The sequence below is a fragment of the Alligator sinensis genome, unplaced genomic scaffold, assembly GCF_000455745.1.
Source record: "Alligator sinensis unplaced genomic scaffold, ASM45574v1 scaffold1452_1, whole genome shotgun sequence".
NCBI classification, from domain to species: Eukaryota; Metazoa; Chordata; order Crocodylia; family Alligatoridae; genus Alligator; species Alligator sinensis.
Window position 1 is genome coordinate 468,839 of NW_005842994.1, and position 19,194 is coordinate 488,032.

Consider the following 19,194-nt stretch of genomic DNA (forward strand, 5'->3'; position numbering starts at 1 on the left):
CACAAGCTTCCCTGAAAGGGAGGAGCCCTTGTCTTTTTTATCCTCCACGCGCATTGACCCTTATTTTCAGCAATGACCCAGTTATCCCTGGGAAGTGTCAAACCACGCACGGCTGCAAAAGCATCATTGTCAGAGGGAGCCGGATCAATAGGAAGCTCCTTAAACAGGCTTTACTAACACCGTGTTTTGTTCATAATGATTCACTAAAAAAACCCACCCCTTTATACAGGGTGGTCATCTTCTCTTCGAGGCAAGGCCTTTCTGTTGGGAGAGGCCCCATCTCCATGCACATGTTTTATGGATAAAAGATGGAGAAGGGCTTGCAAGCCCCAACTGACTGAGCAGTGATGTGAAACAAAGCCCCTGGTGAGCATTTGATTGCCTTATCTCAGGACCTCTAGTCCAGGGCTGGGCAAAATATGGCCCAGATCTGGCCTGCCAAGGGATTTTGTCTGGCTCACGGCAGGACCCTCAGTCCCACGTGGCCCAGGCACAGGAAGGGGCATGTGCGCATGGTCCCACCACCCCCGGGTGCGCCGTGGCTGGACTCACTTCTTGGCAGCAGCATCTGCTTCCAGCTGTTCCAGCTCCGTGATCCATTTGGAGCAGCGTCCAGGATCATTTCTGACCCAGTCTGCACTATTCTGGCATCTCTCCTCCAAATCCCTCCACTGGTGCACCTCTGACCCACTGCACTGCATTCACACGTCTTGCCTTCATCTCACCAGCCTTTTGTATCTTGCCCATCCCTGCTTATCTCTGTTCACCTCACTTCTTCTTGTGTCCGTCCCATGCCCTCTAACAAGACCATCCTCCTTCACCTCCTTTCCCACTGCTCCTACAAGCCTCTTGGCATTTGTTCCCTGAACCCATCTATACACCCACCATCCCTTCTTCTCTCAAGGTCCTCCTCAACACCCAGCACTACCAATGAACCTATAAGAAGTCTACCCACAAGCAACAGCTAGGCTTACGGGAGAGGAAAATGCTGATTCAATATGTTCCAGTCGTCGTAACACTGATGTACAACTAATGAATGCATTTGACAACTTCCCCTTGACCCACCTTGGGTATGGTAATCGTCTGCCCTGTGCCTGATTTTACACGGACATGACTTTGTGTCTGAGACTCACTCTCTTGGCTTCAATCTGCAGTATCTGATGGAAAGAAAAAACAGTCTCTTGTAAGGGGAAAGGTGAACAGGAACATTTGGGGTGTGAAAAAAGCAGCAAGCCAAAGGCTGCTGGTCACAGGGGTAGAGAGATGCAAATGCTTTGGGGTTCATCAGATCAGGCCTTTTGCCTGTAAGTTCATCGAGGCAAGGAAGATCTCATATATACAGCCTGGCCATAGCCAGGTCCAGATCCTGACAGGAGCTTCTGGTAACAAATAACAACACCTAGCTCTGGTGCAGTTTTCTATTTCAGTCCATTGAAAAGCATTTGACAAAGTAAGTTGGCATCATTATTCCCATTTTACAGAAGGGCAAACAGAGTCACATAGCAGGGAAGCAACTCCCAAGCTCACTCAGGAAGCCAATAGGACTTCAGCTTTCTGAACTTCAAGCAATCGGGTCTCTATCCACGAAGTCAAGATGCTGCTACGGCTATGTGAGAGCTCTAGCAGGAGGCTGCACTGGCTGAGTTTCTTCTCTGTTCCCTGGTATAGAAGATATCCTTCAATTGAAGATGCACCCAAATTTTATGACTCTCAACTTTGGACTAAGGACAAAAAAATGAATGTCAAATACAAAGATACAGCCTTTACATGATGCCTATAATACTTAATTCTTTCCCTTTTCATTTCAGACACAGACCATGTTTAGAAGACGTATTTCATGTTTTAAAGTGTGCACTATTTGAAGGAATGTGGTAATTTCTTCTTCCTTCCTACTCTAGTCTACCTCTACCCTTTTCATTTATTCACTTTCTGCAGTGATTTTTTTTTCCTTCCAGACCCTCCAGATGTTCCTGGAGGTGTTTACAATGTTAAACTTACTCTACAATGTCTTTTCCCACCGGGGTTATTGCAGGGTTTCGATTCTGGGTCCCTTCTTTCTTTGCTTTCTGCTCATTCCTCCCAGCACTTTGCAGCAGGGGTGGAATGGATGAATACTTTTCCATTCAAAATGACTTTGTATTTTCACATTTAAGTTCATTTATTATAAATCTAATAAAGGCTGCTCTGGAAACAAAATGTTGCAAAAGTGTTGGGAAAACTGTGTGACCTGAACCAATTTTTTTTTCTGCCTTTCAGATTTTTGCTTCATGAAAGTTTTCGACTCTTTTCCACTTCATTGAGGGCATGGAAATCATCTGAGATTTCACTTTAAACCCCGCTCCTCCCCAATTCAGAGCTAAGAAGAGAAATGTTGGTTTTTCCCAGCTTTCAATCAGGTCCTTAGCACTGGAGTGAACTTCATTTTCTTCCTCTAGTAGCATACTCCGTATAACACGTCACCGCTCAAGGGCAGCCTTGTACAATGGGCTATTCTACAATGACCTGAGCCAAAGCCAGCTGAAATCAGGGACAAGACTTTTGTTGACTTAAAAGGGCTCGTGAAGAGCCTTGGCATATAAGAGCCAACACACTGTGACCGTGCAGAAAGTTGGCCTTCAGCTTGGGTTGCCTCGGCTATTCGTGTCCCTTGAATGTTTGTAGAGTGCAGCAGCCTGCGTCCGAGCTTCCCCGTTTGCCTCCCTTTCCCCCTCTGCCTGCTCGTGCCGTGCCATGCCGTGCCCAGGATGAAGACTTTCTGGAATGTAGCACGCTTGTTAAAATATAATCACATCTTATCTAGATCAATACATATCCAGACGGCAAGAAGTGAGATCAAGGTCAGCGGCAAACGGATGGTGTTCTCAGAAGGAAAGGACAGGAGAGCTGAGATAAGGGGGGAAGAAAAGATGGAGGGAGCTAAACAAGCTACTAGGAAATAAGTCTCAAGTTCAACTCGTAAGGATATAAGTTATACAGGCGGAGCATCCTTCTCCTGCACCTAATATCTGAGGGACAGTCAATCTCTACCATCCACACTACGCAGCCATGTGCATTTCTAGGGTTCAAGATCAGCATATCTTGGACTTCCCGAAACTAGGTGCACGCTTTAAAGTGGCTTGTTCGTGCAAAGACTAAATCAGGGGCATCACAAAGGCAAAGGGCCTCTCAGAGGTCCTGCCTCTGCCCTTCACGGTGTTCACGAATCCCCGATCAGCCCATTCCTTTGTCGACACCACAAGCCGTGGGGCCTCACCTCCTTCTGCTCACACGCCAGTGCTTCCTCCTCTTCAGTTCGTGATCACAGGCTTAGGATTAGTTGCATTCCCAGGCTCAGGGCAGCACCCTCCCGTGGTTGCTGTTACACAAATAGAACAAAACGGCAGCCCTTTCCTCTTATTAATTAAGACAGAAGGTGGCAGCCAGATGTGGCAGGTGTGAAAACCTTAGAAGAAAACATATAAAACTACAATCTTTGAATTTTGCAGGCTTCCTATAGCTCTTTAAGCACTTTATACAGGTTAGTGGCATGACCCCACTTGAAATGCAAGATGACAGAGGTGCCCACAGTTCACCAGGGACAGGACTGAAGTCTGCTCAGCCCCAGTCCAGGATCACTAGGCCAGGCTGCCTCCAACCCTTTTTGTATTTTGTTACATGAACATTGCCTGGTCTCCGAGTAGCTCCATCGCTGGCCCTGAGAGAGAGCAGCGATGTCGGCACAGAAGTAATTTCAGACCCGTGGAGGTGATCGCAGTGGACAGCAATGGGACACGAACCCAGACGTCCAGGCCGGAAGGAGAGAAATGTGGTTTTGCACCTGAGAAAGGTGGGTGGCGGTGCAGTCAGTGAAGAAGTGGGACAGCAGAGGCGGACGGGGAGATGGGGAAATACATGGAAACACCGAGACAACTGCAGACCCATGAGGCTGGAAGTGTCAAGCAAGTCCTATACCTGGCACGGATGCAGGATTCGCTGTCCTAACTCATTGCTGGCAGATGCCTCCAAGGCCTCTTCTCAGAAACCTTCCCAAGGGTGGCGATCCCACCACACATCCCCACATAGCTCGTTCCACTGTCCCACTGCTCTTGCTGTTAGGAAGCTTTTCCTGAGATTTGCTCTAAATGTGCCGTGCTGCAGGTTAAACCCATCACCTCTCATCCTGCTCTCTATGGCAAGGCAGAACAATTTTCCTCTGCTGTCTTTACAGCAGCCGTTCAAATATTTGAGAACTGCCCCCCCATTAATCTCCTCTCCAAACCAAACCGTCATACTTCCTTCAACCTTGCCCTGCCCAGCTCCCAATTCCTTTATCCTTTGCATCATTCAGCTGTGGACCCTCTCCAGTTTCCTGACATCCTTTCAAAATGCAGAGCCCAGAACAGCTGAGGCCTAACCGCTGCCAGGCAGAGCGGTGCTGCTCACCTCCCACGCTTTGTATGCAAAGCTCCTGTTCATGTAGCCCAAAATTTGATTTTATCAATGCTGACTCCTGTTGAGCCTGTGATCCACCAAAACCCCCAGATCCTTTGCAGAAATGCTACTCACTAGTCACTCCTCCCTAAAGCTGAGTTTGTCCGGTTCGTTTTTCCTCCCTGTTTGGCATCCTGCGCTGGCCTTGCTTGAATGTCATTTTGTTGCACACAGCTCGGTTCTCCAATTTCTCAAGACCTTGTTGACTTTTTGCCCTGACCTCCTAAAAGTGCTTGCAACTCTTCCCACTTGTCCATCACTGCAAACTTGATCGGTACTCAGAGGCCTGAAGTCACGGCACCGATTGCAAGGTCAAACAGCGCTGGAGCCAGAACGGACCCCTGAGGAAACTCACCCGAGATGTCCTGCCAGTGGGACATCAACCCATGAGCTGCTTCCAGATATTCAGGCTATTATGGAGCTACTTAATGGCAGTTCTCTCTACCCTGCATCTCTCTAGCTTGCTAATGAGAATATCATGTGGGACCATGTTAAAAATGGGATCTGTATTCTCCTTATGCACCAAAACTGCTTCCCAGTCAAAAAAGAGAATCTGGTTAGTTTGGTAAGATTTGCTCTTGACAAGCCTGTGTTGGCTACTAGTGACAGCCAGAGATTTACAAATAAGGAAAGTTTTATACTTCGCTATAGGAACTCCTCAGGTGTTGATATCAGGCTGATTAATCTGGAATCCCCCAGTCCTCCCGGGAAGACGAGAGTTTGCAAATATTGCCACCAGCTCTGAGATTTCTTTGGCCAGTGCCATCCAGACTGAATGCTGATCAGCTCTGCTGACTTAAATCAATTTTAAATGGCCATAAGTGCTCTGAGGTGTTCTTCCCTTACCATGATCTGCATCCCTTATCCTTCTTCATTAGCATGCATTTTATATTACTTGTTTCATTCCTGGCGCAGCCTGAAGCAGAATAGCTCTCGAGCAGCTCCGCTTTCCTTCCACTATTAATCCCCCTTCTGCATGAGCAGCAAAGGCAGAGTTTCTCTGAACTGTCTTTTCTAGCTGACCTACTCGGGGAATCCCTTCTTGTCATCTTTGCCTGTTGTAACTCATTGCTGCCTTTGCTTTCCTGATTTTATCCCAACACATTCCTACTATTTTTTGCAGGCTTCCTTAGCAGCACACCCTTTCATCCCTTGCCTAGATGGCTCTTTTCAGATATCTTTTCAAATATGATCCCCAGCAAACCATATTTGTTCATATAACTGCTGATTTTATTCGTTATCATAGATTATACCCACTTTCCAGGGATAAAGGCGAGACTCATCGGACTGCAGTTCCCAGGATAGACTCTGGAGCCTTTCTTGAAGGTGGGAGTTATGTTGGCAGCCTACCCGTCCCCTGGCACGGAGGCTGTTTGTATCAAGAGCAAGCATTTCAACTCTCTGAGCCTCAGTTTCTCCTTCCATAAAACTTATCTCCTTTAGTGTAGGGGGCAGAGGTTTGATTGGCCAATGCTGATAAGATATGGGGGAGATCCTCAGATAACAGGTGCTCCATAAGTCCCAGGAGTTATAAACGCCTGCTTGCACGTAAGCACATGCCACTAATATTTCTAGATTTCCCCTGTGCCAAGATCCTCGGTGCATTGTACAAACCATTTCAAAATATCTACTGTAGCATCGACAGTGTTGATGATCTCCCCCTATCAGCACATTGCTGTGGTTTAATTTTAGATGTTATCAGGCAATTGGCATTTTATTAGGGCAATCTGCCAGGGCCACGCAATGTTTATGAGCCCAAAAATATTGCTGAGATGATAAAGCTGCAGACCTGATTCATGGCTTTGTCAGGTGGTTGGTCAGCTGCAGCCTACACACATCTCTCTGATTGAAGACCTGGTTACGGCCCTCTAGGACCTGCCTTTCTGTAGAAGTTTGAATCATTTCCCCCTCCTCCCCACAGACAGGCAGAGAACCAGATGAATGACTCAAAGATTTCCTGCAAGCAGGAAACCAGGCAGCTCAAAGGTTTTCAGCATAGTCAATGCCGCCTGTTTCCAGAAGCAGCTTGCAATGTTGGGGGGACACCATAGCTCAGTTTCCTAGCATGGGGTACTTGGACCCTGATTTTCAATGGGCTCCGGCTGGAAACGGAGGGGCTCTGTCCCCCTGCCAGTCAGGCCTATGACATCAGTAGTGGCAGTCAGCAGCGGAAGTACCCGGCGAAGCCATTTATAAACACATCGACCTAAATGCATGGCCAGGGGGCTCCAACCACCCATGGGCAGATCCAGGGTTTTGTAAAGGGGGTGCACCCCCACTCCCAGCTCCCCTTCACCAGGATGGCATGGGACAGCAGCCGGGGACTTTAAGTCCCTGAATCAGGAAGGAGCCTCCCCTGCTTTTGGCATCCTCATCCTTCCCCTTTGCTCAGCAGCCCCTTCCCATCTCCCCTACCCTCCGCTGCCACTGTGCCGAGCTGCCCTGGGGACAGAGGGAGCTCCAGAGCCGCCCCTGCCCCAATCCAGCCAACCTCTTGATACACACGGGAGACGGGCTCAGACAGGGGCGGCCGCCCTGATCCCACTGTGTAACTACCTGCACCCAGCATTGGCTATGACTGGGCTGAGCTCAGGGCTCCACTGGTGTCCGTGGCAAAACTCCCATCCACTCCCCCCGTGCTGCTCCCCGACAGGGACATCCCACAATTAAAATGCAACAACGTGTAACCGGTCAGCCTCCGCATGGGAGCCTGTTATTATTATAATTGCAGAGTGCCACTCCGCTGCACTGAAGTGACAGGAGAGGCGTCACTGGGATGAGCTAGCTCAGGGGCAGACGCCCTGTGAGCAAAGTGCTTAAGACAATTACCAAGCTGCCTTGTGACATGGGTCACATCCACCCACTGCGCAACTCTGCTGACCTCCAGGGAAGCCTTAACCCTGAGGCATTTCTAATTCATCTCTAAGCAGCTGCAATTAAGGGTAATGACCCTCCACAGGTCTTCAGTCTAATCCTGCAGAGAGCTATTAGCCATTGATCTTGTGCTCCACAGTTACTACCTACTGCATCCCATTCCTATCTGGGCAAATGCAGGAATCAGAGGGGAATATGAATGATCCCAGGATATTTAATGGCTGTAGCAAGTCCAACTGTTTTACCTGGAGGGGCAAGTGCTACGTGATCTGGGAAGCTCTGGTTATCTGCATGTGCCAAGGAGCCATGGGCATGCGAGCACAGAGCGAGCATAGGAGTGCAGGTGGCAAGTCCTGTGCCACAGCATTCACCTCCTGCCGGGAACCCCCTTCTGCAGCATGTGATGTGCCCGTCTGAGGATACGTCACCATGACCTCTTCATGGGCTTTTTCGTCATCAGCCTCTGCTTTGACATGCCCTTGCTGTGTATTAGTGAACATCAGACATCTAATGCCTGTCCTAGTTGATTCAAGACCGAGCATGGTAAACAGTGAGGACAAAGCTGGATTTCAAGTTGTGGGGAAGCTTGTTTGTACCTGTTGCTGCTATCTTTAATAAATCCTTCCACTTTAAGGACAGTCTTCTACGTGCCTTTTGCCAAAGCCTAGATCCAGGGTCTCAACTCCTCCGGCCTCACAGGCTGCATGAGGGTGAATTGCAGGCTAAGTGGGACCACGCTGGAGCCAGCACACAGGGCCAGTCTGGAGGGGTGCTACATGCAGTGTGCTCTATGTGCTAGTCCCCTGTGCCATGGGCAATGTGTATCAGCCACTCCAGGGCTTGTGGTGCCTGAGACCCATGGACTGTGTGGGCACTGCCCATGGCCCAGGGAGCTGGCATGGGCATGTGCTGCATGCAGTGTCCTGCCAGATGGGCCTGTGCCATGGCTCTTGGCCAGTTCAGATTGGGTCCCAGGCCATCTGTGAACACCAGAGCCAGTGTGCAGGCCCAGTCCAGTGAGGCCCAGCATGCAGTGCATATTGTGTCAGCCCTCTGTGCTATGTGAAGCACCCATGGCTCTGGGTTTTCACATAGCATAGGCCAGACTGGCTCTGAGGCCATCAAGGACCTATGGACTGGATCATATGGCTCCATGTATGGTATCCAGCCTGTGGGCTTGACACCCATGGACTAGACCAGTGGAATCTATCATAGTTCATAAATCAACCCAGCTATGCCAAACCTGGGTCTAACCTATGAGATACTGTAACAGGATCCCTCTCTAGGGATGGCCGTAATGTCCCTGGAGCCCCCTCAGCCCTTATCAACTTTGTTCTTGTCTTTCAATTGTCTGCCTTGCCTTGATGTGTTTATCTTTTAGAAAAAGGCAGGCTGCCCCAGGGTTTCCCAAGTCAGATCTCACACTTCTGAGCTCAGACATCTCTACTTTCCACCTTAAGGGCTCATTATGTGGCTCTGACCACCCCTTACACCATGCCCAGGCCTCACAAATGTCACTGTACCACCCTTCTCTCGTTGGGGCTCCAGCCTTCGCAACCTCCGCTGTGTTTCTCTAGCTGGGTCCACTGTTCTGGACCTGGCTTCTAGGCACCAGCTCTTCTCTCAGTTATTTTAGTTTTGGGCCCCTTGCCCTGTCTCTACCTTGCTCTGGGTGCTGAGCCTGCTTTGGCTCCAGCTGGGCCCCCAGCCCTACCTGGCTTGAGTTGTGTTGACTGCAATCCTTTCCTGGGCTTTCACCCCATAAGGCTCAAGCCCAGTATGTCTTGAGCTCTCAGCCCCTGGTAGGACTCCAGTCCATCTTGTGCCTTCAGGCACGGCTGTGACCTCCATATCACCCCTGCTAGTCCCAATCTCGGACTGCCAGTCCAAAACTCAAAGGTAAAAGGCACCCTGTTTGTAACAGAAATTTAACCTGCTCCAGGTGTAGCAAATAGCTTGCTGTTTTGCAGCAAGACTTCCCCTTACCTGGGGTTGTGTTCCTTCATAGGGCACCAGCATTTGGCTGGCAGTCCTTAGGGTGGTCAGCCCGGTATTCCCCTGTAGCCTTCCTGGCCAGGGGTTCTTCATCCAGTGGCTTGCAGGGCAAGACTCCCTGGCATGACTCAGTCCCAGGCTTATATGCTGCTCAAGTCCCATTCACATTTGCTCAGGTGACCTATCAGCTGGCCTGACCACAGGGCTGTTTATTAACCTCCGCCTTGTCAGCTGCCTTTGTCTGGCTCACAAAAACCCTTCCCAGAAAAAGCCTCTTTCTCTTTTCCCTAACAGGGTAAGGGTTCCCTGTTATAGATGCTGACACAGGGGTGGGCAAAATACGGTCCATGGGCTGGATCTGGCCTGCCGACTGATGTACGTGGCCCATGGGCAGGTGGTCATGAACTCATGGGATACGACTTGCAGGCAGCCAGTGGCTCTGGCCACTGCATAGTATTGGGTGGGCAGGGTGAGGATCGGAGCATGCTGCAGCTTCAGGTGGGGTGGGGATAGGGTGGGGGTAAGAGAGAGAGAAGTGTGGCCCTCAACTTAGGGAGTTTTGTGGGGGGCCAAGGAGGGGGTCAGTAGGCTGCTGACCCAGTCTGCGACAGCTCACCAAAACTCCTTAAGTGGCCCTCCAGCCCAAATAATTGCCCACCCTTGTGTTAACTTCATCGTAAGAGATCTTGGCTTGAGTGCAATACAAGAGTCCCAGCAGCCTGCAGGAACAGGCCTCAGGTTTGTCTAGAGAAGAGTTTCCCAAACCTTTTCTTATTGAATACCCCTTCCAGACTTACCAGCTGCTCATGTTCTCCTACCGGCATATGTTTTATATTTTAATGCCACTTATTATTATAATGAAAGTTAAATCTGCCATTACACAATTTCTTCCACGTCCCCCCAAAAGATGTCAAGGGTATGTGTACCACAGTGTGGGAACCCCTGCTCTAGAGCCATCACCATTCTTCAAAGCCAAATGTTCACAACAGATTTTCTCCATCTTTCATTCAGTTTTATCTCTAACAATAAATTACGGGATAGATGCTACATAGCATGCCTCTCTATTGAATTCATCCAGAAATATCTTTCAGAATCAGAACAATATTCATTCATGCCAGGATAAAGACACCTAGAAATAATTTGAGGCAATAAGCCAGTTTTCTACATTGCTGACATTTCCCATTGTTAACAAACAGAAGATCTAATAATGGTAAAGTCGGAGGGATAATTTCTCTCTTCTATTAGCTTTGATTGACTGACAAGACAGATGGTGGTTTTATTATTTTACATTTCTATGCCATTCTCAAGAAGGCCTCATCTAATATAGCCCAGGCTGTGTTTTGAGTCCTAAATTCCCTGAGAAGCAAACCATGTTCCTTCAGGTCAATGGATGCTCACTTGATTCTGAAAAGCAATTTTCCTTAAAGTTATCAAGTACTCAGAGCCCAAATTATGCCAGCTGATTGACTGCTACCAACAGTTAAGCCTTTCTAAAAACGACTAGCTCTATTTCCAAAGAGGGAGAGTAATTTGGTATCATCATTATTATTATGTTAATAGATCCATTCCTTCCTGTACACGGTGTCTTCAAATAGTTGCAATAACTACAGTCATAGAGTGATCTGGGAAACTGAAAATCAGGCTAATATATTCCTCCTTCTCTGTGGATGCATTATAAAACAGGAAGGGAAGGAAGAGATTAGAAGGATAGATAGATAGATAGATAGATAGATAGATAGATAGGAAGGACTCAGTGTGCCCTCCTTGAGCTAACAACAATGCTCATTTTGTATAAATTACTAGCTCTAGAGATGGTGAAATGTATAACACATGTCAATTATAGGAAATGGTGATATACAACCACCGGAGAAAATATAATCTTTTGGTGCATTTCTGTTAAATTTCGAGAGAGAGGAAAAAAAAAGATTCTTCCTTTCATACAATTCTGGTTTGCAATTACCGTGCTCGGATGAAGGTTATGTAGGAGCAGATCTTTGATGCAGGAGGTTGAAATATTCATGCTCCAAAAACGCAGGCCCAGGCACGCATGTCCCTGGGCACATAGAGGATTGCTGCTGTTACTTGGATAGTAACACCGATGGTCCCCACTCTGGATTGAGCTGGAACATCACCAAGCAGGAGACAGCCCCTGTCCTCAAACACTTGCAATGACAATGGAGGAGAGGCAAAAGGTGAGAGAGCAGGACCGTCATCCTGGAAAACGGCCAGCGCCTTGCCCGAGTGCTTTGCCCAGGGTCACTCCATGCCTGCGCTCCATGGCAGCAGCAGGAACCAAATCCCCTGAATCTTTGCCCAGAGCCTTAAGCTGTGCATCCCCCTTCCTCCTTCCCTCCTGCCGCTTCCCATCTCATCCTCAGCACCTGCAGACACCTTCGGGCACTGGCAGGTGTGGGCACGTGGGGGAAGAGTGGTAACGGCACAAACACATGATGGCAACGGGCATGGGGAAGGGGACGGATGGAGGTTTGGTACTCCCAGAACATTTGACCCTCATATTAAGGGGGAGGAATATGACACGATTCAGGGTTTGGGTTGCCCCAACAGCTTCATTAAGGTGAAGCAAGCATCCTCCATGGTTTCTAACAACCAGACGCCAGGTCTCTAGGGCTTAGTCGGCTGTAGCGTTAGGCTGCAGTTTCAAGGCAAAGCGGTGATAACTCCTCAGGGACCGTGAAACTGCCGAGGGACAGGACACGTTAACTGCCCTGTGCCTTCGCTGAGCTGCGAGGCAGCGGCGTGCAGGCGTAAGGAAACAAGGATTCCTCTGCTCTGAGCAAAAAGGATGCTGTGTCTCACTCTCCCCCTCTCTCTGCCTGGGGTCCTTGGCCCTAAGAGGCCAGCTTGAGATCCCCCTCCCAGCGACAGGCATCTGCAGCAATCACAGTGCTACCAGCATCCAGTCCCCCCGCTATTTGACACACCTTGGGCAGTGGGGAGCACAGAGAGAGGATGCCGCTTTGGGGGCATACGGGTAGCAAGAAGAGGGTAGACCGGTAGAGCAACCCCAAGGCTGCTGCAACTCCTGTCAGGAGCTGAATCTGCCTCCCGAATCGGGGAGAAGCAGGGGTGGTGTCTGTGAAGCCGGCACCTAGAAGCCCCACTACTCTCCGTGCCACACAGAAACAAGAGCAGGGCCCTGCTCCAGAGTGTCTGCAATCAAAATCTCTGGTAGGAGACACAGGTGGATGCCACGAGCAGCGGGAGGGGGAGTATTGTAGTAATCAGCAGCTGTTGTGTTGTTCCTTCTTCAAATCCTTTGCCGAGCAGACCTCAGCTGGGTCAAGGACTGGCTCATTAGATAATGACTCTATGATTTGGGATAGAAACCAAGTACACACACCGCATACCAGAACCTTGCAAATCCTGTTCTCTTCCTCCTCTGAATCCTGATGAAGTGCTCGCATCTGGATCATTTCCCAATTAGCACCCCAGTTATTCAAGGGACTGCTTGTCAACTAAGCCGGCGCGCGTAAAACCTGTGGGCTTTGTAGGGCTGCATTGATGTCAAGCAAGTCGTATGTGGTTCAGTTTTGCAGCCTGGCTTAGATTTAGGCTGGACTCGAGGTCTTGGCTTGGCATTCAGGCCTCTCTTGGATGGCATCAGACTTGCATGCCCTCTTCGTTCGGCCCCAAGTTGCAGATGGTTTCGTGAGACGCCTGCCCTCTTGAATGATGGGCAATCTTGACTGCTGGGCACACAGGGTTTGCCAAGTTTGGGGCTTATATTTATACCACCTCCCGTGGAGCAATCAGGAGTGCCAATCTCCAGCCTGCTCCCCCCACATTTCCATCCTCTGTTCAACCTGGGAATGAAGGGATAAAATAATCTTGAGGGCCACCCCCTACAGCCCCGCTTTCAAGCCCTCTACCCCATCTTGCTCGGGATGCCCCTCAAGGCAGCTTCACCCTGCGCGGCGATGTGGATGGGATGTGCTTGAGAGCACGGTGGAAGGAGCACGGCCTGATTACAGCCGCTCCCTCTGGGACTGGAGAACAGCTCATTAACAGAGGGCGTTCACTCTCGTAGGCTTAGTCAATGTGCTGCATCATAATCATGCCGGTAATTGGTTCCTGCTGCTGGGATGGTTAAAAGCAGGAGCTGCTGATAAACACGCTCCGTTATGAGGAGGTCGTTCCCAAAGCTTTTAAGAACAGGTTAGACAAAAAAAAAATGGTTGAAGTCAGGGATGGCCCTGGACTAAACGACCTCCTGAGACCCCATCCAGTCTTACTGCTCTACTACAAAGACAAACGCAGCACGTCCCCGCTCTTCTGGCGAGACTTCAAGCTGGAGATCCAAACAGAAGCCAAATGTGAAAGGGCATGTTTGGACGTGGGTCTTCAAATCCCAGATCATCCAACCCCCCAAACATGGCTGGGCTCGTCTCCAAGGATCACAGGCCCATCCATTCCCTAATCTGCTCGGTCCAGGATGGTCTACGGCAGCTTGTGAGATTTGAAACGCCAAGCATGACCCCTGAGAAGTTACCTTTTAAAAGCAGAGCTGGCCTCGAATACCATTACAGCTGGGTCGCAGGTATGCCGCAGCCGGGAGTGAACACCTGCTGAAACGATTCAGACAGGAGATCAATAAGGGGGGGCATTGCTTCAAAGGCATATCACCTCCGAGACCATCCCTAGGGAGAGCCCGGGGATTGTCAGCATAGTGAAACCATCCCGGGGAACGGCAGTATCTGTTCCTGCTAATTACTGATGGGAAACACCAGCAGCACAGCAAGGGGGAGTGGGGAAAGGCCATGGCTTGACTCTCCCAGGCTCTTTTGCAGCACCAGACCTCAACGCTTTTTGAGCTAACTGACCTACGTGCAGATCCGCTGAAGGCAGTGAAAACACAATTGCCATATTGGATCAGACCCAAGGTCCACCCAGCCCGGTGTCTGATCTCGAGGAGAGCACAGCACCAGGAAAAGGTGCAAGAAATGCTGCAGTTATAGGATAACCCAGCCCCAGAAAGATACCCATTGACTATATCAAATGCTGGGTATGCCCCGGGCGCATGGGTGTCACCCATCAATGAACCGAAAACACCAGGTCCACCCCGGGGCTCCTTCACAACTAATCCAGGCCTCTCCGATGCAATAAACCAGCTGGAAATCTCATCGGCGCATACTTTGCGGAGATACTTCAGGCATTTTGCTAACTGGAAATCAAGTAGAAACAGCCGCTTTCCGTTATTTTGTCCGATCGTGAGGTGGCCAGATAATTCATAATCAGTCATAATTACAATATCTGACTCATTTCTGGCTTTTTTCCCCCCATTTGATAGTTGTCTGCAAAAAGATCCCTCTCTTTTTTAACGTCTTTGGTATCCAGCAGATGATTTCTGTGAATGGTTGCAGCTCATTCACAAGCAGGTCTTTGGAAGTAGTAAGGATCGGACACGTAAGCCATCTTGATTGGACGTGCAGATTACACGATACGCTTCTGTTTTCGGGTTGGTTGCGCACAATTTGTAGGATCAGGGTATTGGTGCAAAAGCGTGCGATTGTGGACTGGAAATTTGCACGGCGTGACTATTGTAAAATGCTTATGGAAACGCTCCTTAAACTTCCCATCCAATGAATGCCTCCTAGGATAGTCACAAAAAGTGACAGCAGACAAAACCCAAACATAATCAGCGCAGTTCCCTAAAAAAATGTTGGGAACAAGAGTCACTAAAATTCATCAAAGGCATTCACCCAGATCCAAGCATTTCCGTTTCAGGCCCCAGCTGGAAGGGAGGAAGTGCAGCGTCTCCTGAAGATGAGATATGGCGATGAATAAAAGTGCCATAAGCTATTTAAACCTCAGGAAAAAAAAGATCCCCTGCTGATGAGCGTGAATCAAGGTAGACGACTGCGGCCTTACTAGCGTTCCCTTTCATTTCCATTGCAAATATGCTTAATCTGCACTTGCTTCATCTCTGGCATCACTATTTGTGGGTTTGAAAGGATAAAGCATGCTGACAACGCAGCTGCCTATTCATATTTTCTTCCTGAGAATTATCTGAATTAAAAAAAAAAACCCAAACAGAAACATGTTGTGCCACTTATCTGTCATATTCCTCAGGCTGCTCATTTATATTTTGTCTGCCACCCATTTCTTTGAGAAGCGCACGTTTCATGTGGGACAGTCTTCCTGCGGTGCCTATACCACAAGGAAGAGTTCCCCTATAGGAACGGGCCGACCCTTTTAAGTACTGCAATACGGTCAGGTAAGGATTGTCTAAACCAATGCTGCAGCCTCTTCTCAGACAAAACTGCCACTGCTTTTCTTGGGATGACCGACCAGTTTAAATGCTCAGCACACAGAACAGCCTTGAGACGATATCCCAAAGAACGACCTGCACAAAGGGAGAGATTTAGGACCTGGGTCCAGTGCCTGGCCACCACAACTCATATCACGTACATTCAGGAGAGTTCATTTCCCCCAATACGTGGCCAGATGTGCAGCCTTCCGCCCCACAAAACCTCACTGGGTTAGATGCTCAGCTCACTGGAAAAGCTGGCCCCATTTTCTGAGTAACTCACAGTCAGGCATCACTATCTAGATGTACAAGAATCTCTTTATTTGTCCTTGAAATCAGCTGCTCTCTAGGGGATGGCGTCATGGCACCTGTATTATCATTGGCAAGACAGGAATTGAGGTGGACACGGGGGCTGGGAGGATGCCATGGGCTCTTCCAGTCCCAAAGGGAGCAAAGGAAATTTCAGGTCACCTAAAACACCCGTCATAAAAAGAGATTTACTATTCACCAGGACATTGATCTGCTGCTGAATGGCCAAGTTGATCGGCCAAGTGTGTCTGGCTGTGCAGGTGTTTTAACGCCAGGGTCACCAGAGGGTCTAGCCATCTCAGTGTCTCTGCCAGGATTCAGACGGGGGTCCTAGTGTATCCAATTATCTGAGCCCGGAGGCTTCTCCCACGGACTATGAGTTATTAAACGAGGCCGATTAGTTAATGATATATTCATTGCTTTCAGGAAAATAAACAAGCCATTAAAGATGTGTGTGAAAGCCCCGAGGGTACAGCTGAGGATGCGACTGGGTCCTGGTGCCCCTAGGCACTGGAGTTAATGCACTAAGGGCCTGATGCTCTCACTCGCCCCAGGGCAAGTCGGGAAGGACTCCAGTGACTTCAATGGATTTAAGTCTGTATCAAATTGGTGTAATGGAGAGGGGAGGATCAGGCCTTATGGCTGCTCTGAATACATCCCCTCTAGACTGGAGCGTCTACAGAGAACCCAGCAGTACTCCTGCTCAATGGACATCTAGAGTAGAGGATGTCAGAGCGTGCTAATTCCTCAAGAGAGAAAAAAATTCTCTAGAAACACCTGATTTGGATGCATCTTCCAACAGAACGTGGGCATGATGCCATCAGAAACCTGCCTGCCCATCTGCAGCAACCTGGAACTGAAATGCAGGCTGCAAACCTTGCCCAGGACCCTCGGTAAGTCCTTGGGCCGTTCCCCTGAGCTGGGCTGCATGCAGCGGCAGCTGTGATCCTATCAGTATCCGAGCTCACTCATTTAAAGCTTGCACAAGTCAGTTCACACAAGCTGCAGTTGCGACTTGGACTGCGGGAAGGACCATGCCCCAAGACTCAAAGGAGGCTACGTGATGAGCACTGACCAGCAACAGCTGGTTGCACCGTGAAAAGACACCGAGCGTCAGAATTCAGCAGCACCCTGACAGGACACGCAACGCTACAACAGATCTATACAATTTCCCGCCCCCAGTTAGCAAAGCAGTAGATTGACTCTCTCCTGCTATTGCTGCTCCAGAAGAAAATACAGAAATGCAAGGAGAGCAAAACTATCAGTGCAGAGCTGGCAAGCTTTTATAGTGATCCTTTCTTGCACCTCAGGCTGACAGCGATGTGCAGAGACCAGCAGAATTGATGACAGCAATGCCTATAAAGGAGGTGACAGGTACCAAACTGGCATCTCAGCACCATGCATCCTAATTCTGTAGCATGCCCGTGGAGTTGGTCCAGAGCTGAAGGCTCCATCATGGCAGCTGTGGATAGGATTGATTATTATTAATTGATCCTGGTTATCAGGTTGTTCCAAACCATCTCTTGCAAAAAAAGGGATACAGATGAGTTCAACGAGATGTGCTGTTTAGGGCCACCCCAGCGTTCATGAATATTCAGTCTGCCAATCATGAGCCAGAGGAAGAAGCTAAAGTGCAGAAAAACTAGAAACGCCGGTGGGACAGGCAGAACGATGTAAGCTACAGGGGCATCTGCGTGCCTCCGCAGATCAGGGGATGCTTCCCAACCTTGCACAGCAACTTAAGATGGACATTTTCTAGGATGGAGCAAAGTGTCCCTCAAAATGAGTGCACTTGAGCAGCTAAAGAGTTGTGAATCTCCATCTAAAGCATCACAGATCCCCTGCAGACCCACCCACCCCTCCCACCCAGCTGACTGGTTAGGTCAACAGGGAGGCGTGAGCAGTCAGAGATGTCATGCATGTCCTCGGACATCCCATTCTTCACAAGGGAGGCAGGATCAGGCGGTGTGACTGGCACGCTGACCACACCTGTCCTCTTAGGAGTGAGGGCAAGACAGCCATGGGCTGGGCTCACAGTCATCGCTGTGCCGTGCAGAAGCGTTATGTGCAGCCACCACCCGAGGTGCAGAACATTGCTCGGAGCGGGTCTGCACAGCTCCTCACCCAGCTACAGTCAACACTTCAGGGGTCTGCAAGGCTCATCCAGCCTGATGCATCACTCCAGCCTGCTCCTCAACCCAAGCGTCTGGCTCCACTCACCTCACTGGATTTCATAGACATGAGGGCTGGAAGGGACCTTGCAAGATCATCAAGTCCAGTCCCCCACCCAAGGGGCAGGAAGTCAGCTAGGATCAAAGGATCCCAGTGAGATAGGCAGCCAAAGGTATCTTGAAAGTGTCCAGAGAAGGTGCTTGCACCACCTTGAGGGGGGTCTATTCCAGGCCTTGGGGGCTCGGACAGCAAAGAAGTTTTTCTTTATGTCCCGCCTAAAACGGTCTTGGAGGAGTTTGTAACCGCTGGATCTTGTCACCCCCTGGGGCGCTCTGGTGAACAGGCGATCCCCCAGATCCCGATGCACACCCCTGATGTACTTATAGGCAGCCACCAGGTCCCGTTCCCCACCCCCCGAGCCTGCGCTTCTCCAGGCTGAAGAGTCCTGTAGCTCTCAGCCTCTCGTCATAAGGCCTGTTATCCTCCCCTCTCATCATGTGCGTGGCTCTCCTCTTTCACGCTTCTCCACGTCCTTCCTAAATTGTGGAGCCCAGAATTGGATTCATTACTCCAGCTGTGGCCTCACCAAGGCCGAGTACAGCGGGAGGATGACATCCTGGGATTTGCTTGAGAAGCATCTATGGATGCAAGCCAGAGTTTTGTTCGCTTTGCCGGCTGCAGCATCGCATTGGTGGCTCATGTTCATCTTGTGGTCAATCGTGACCCCCAAGTCTTTCGGTCATGGTGCTAGCGAGCGTAGCATCGCCGAGCTTATAAGTGTGATGCGGGCTTTTATTCCCGAGGTGGAGCACCTTGCATTTCTCTGTTTTGAATGCCATCAGGTTTTCATCTGCCCACCTTGCAAGCCTATCGAGGTCGGCCTGGATCACCAGCCTATCCTCAAGTGTGGACACTTCCTCAAAGTTTGGTGTCATCAGTGAACTTAGCCGGTCTGCTTTTGACACCAAGGTCCAGATCCTTTATGAAGACATTAAAGAGTACAGGGACAGAGCCTTGGGGGACGCCACTAGTCACCGACTGCCATGTTGATTCGGTTTTGTCAACTACCGCTTTCTGGGCCCGACCTCGGAGCCAGTTCCCCAGCC

The 19,194-nt window shown here is 49.6% G+C and overlaps 1 protein-coding gene across 3 annotated transcripts in view; it reads right to left on the reverse strand.

Moving 5' to 3' along the window:
* The window catches only part of SLC15A2 (solute carrier family 15 member 2), a 77,421-nt gene extending 67,975 nt beyond the window's left edge, over positions 1–9,446 (reverse strand). Inside the window, exons 1-2 of one of the 3 annotated variants that reach the window (XM_025192980.1) lie at positions 9,331–9,440; positions 1,066–1,157 (exon numbers count right to left, since the gene is read on the reverse strand). The gene's annotated coding sequence lies outside the window, so the exon portion shown is untranslated. Of the gene's footprint in view, positions 1–1,065; positions 1,158–9,330 lie in introns of all 3 variants that reach the window. The other 2 variants (XM_025192981.1, XM_006036642.3) reach the window with 2 other exon arrangements.
* Positions 9,447–19,194: the final 9,748 nt, after the last annotated feature.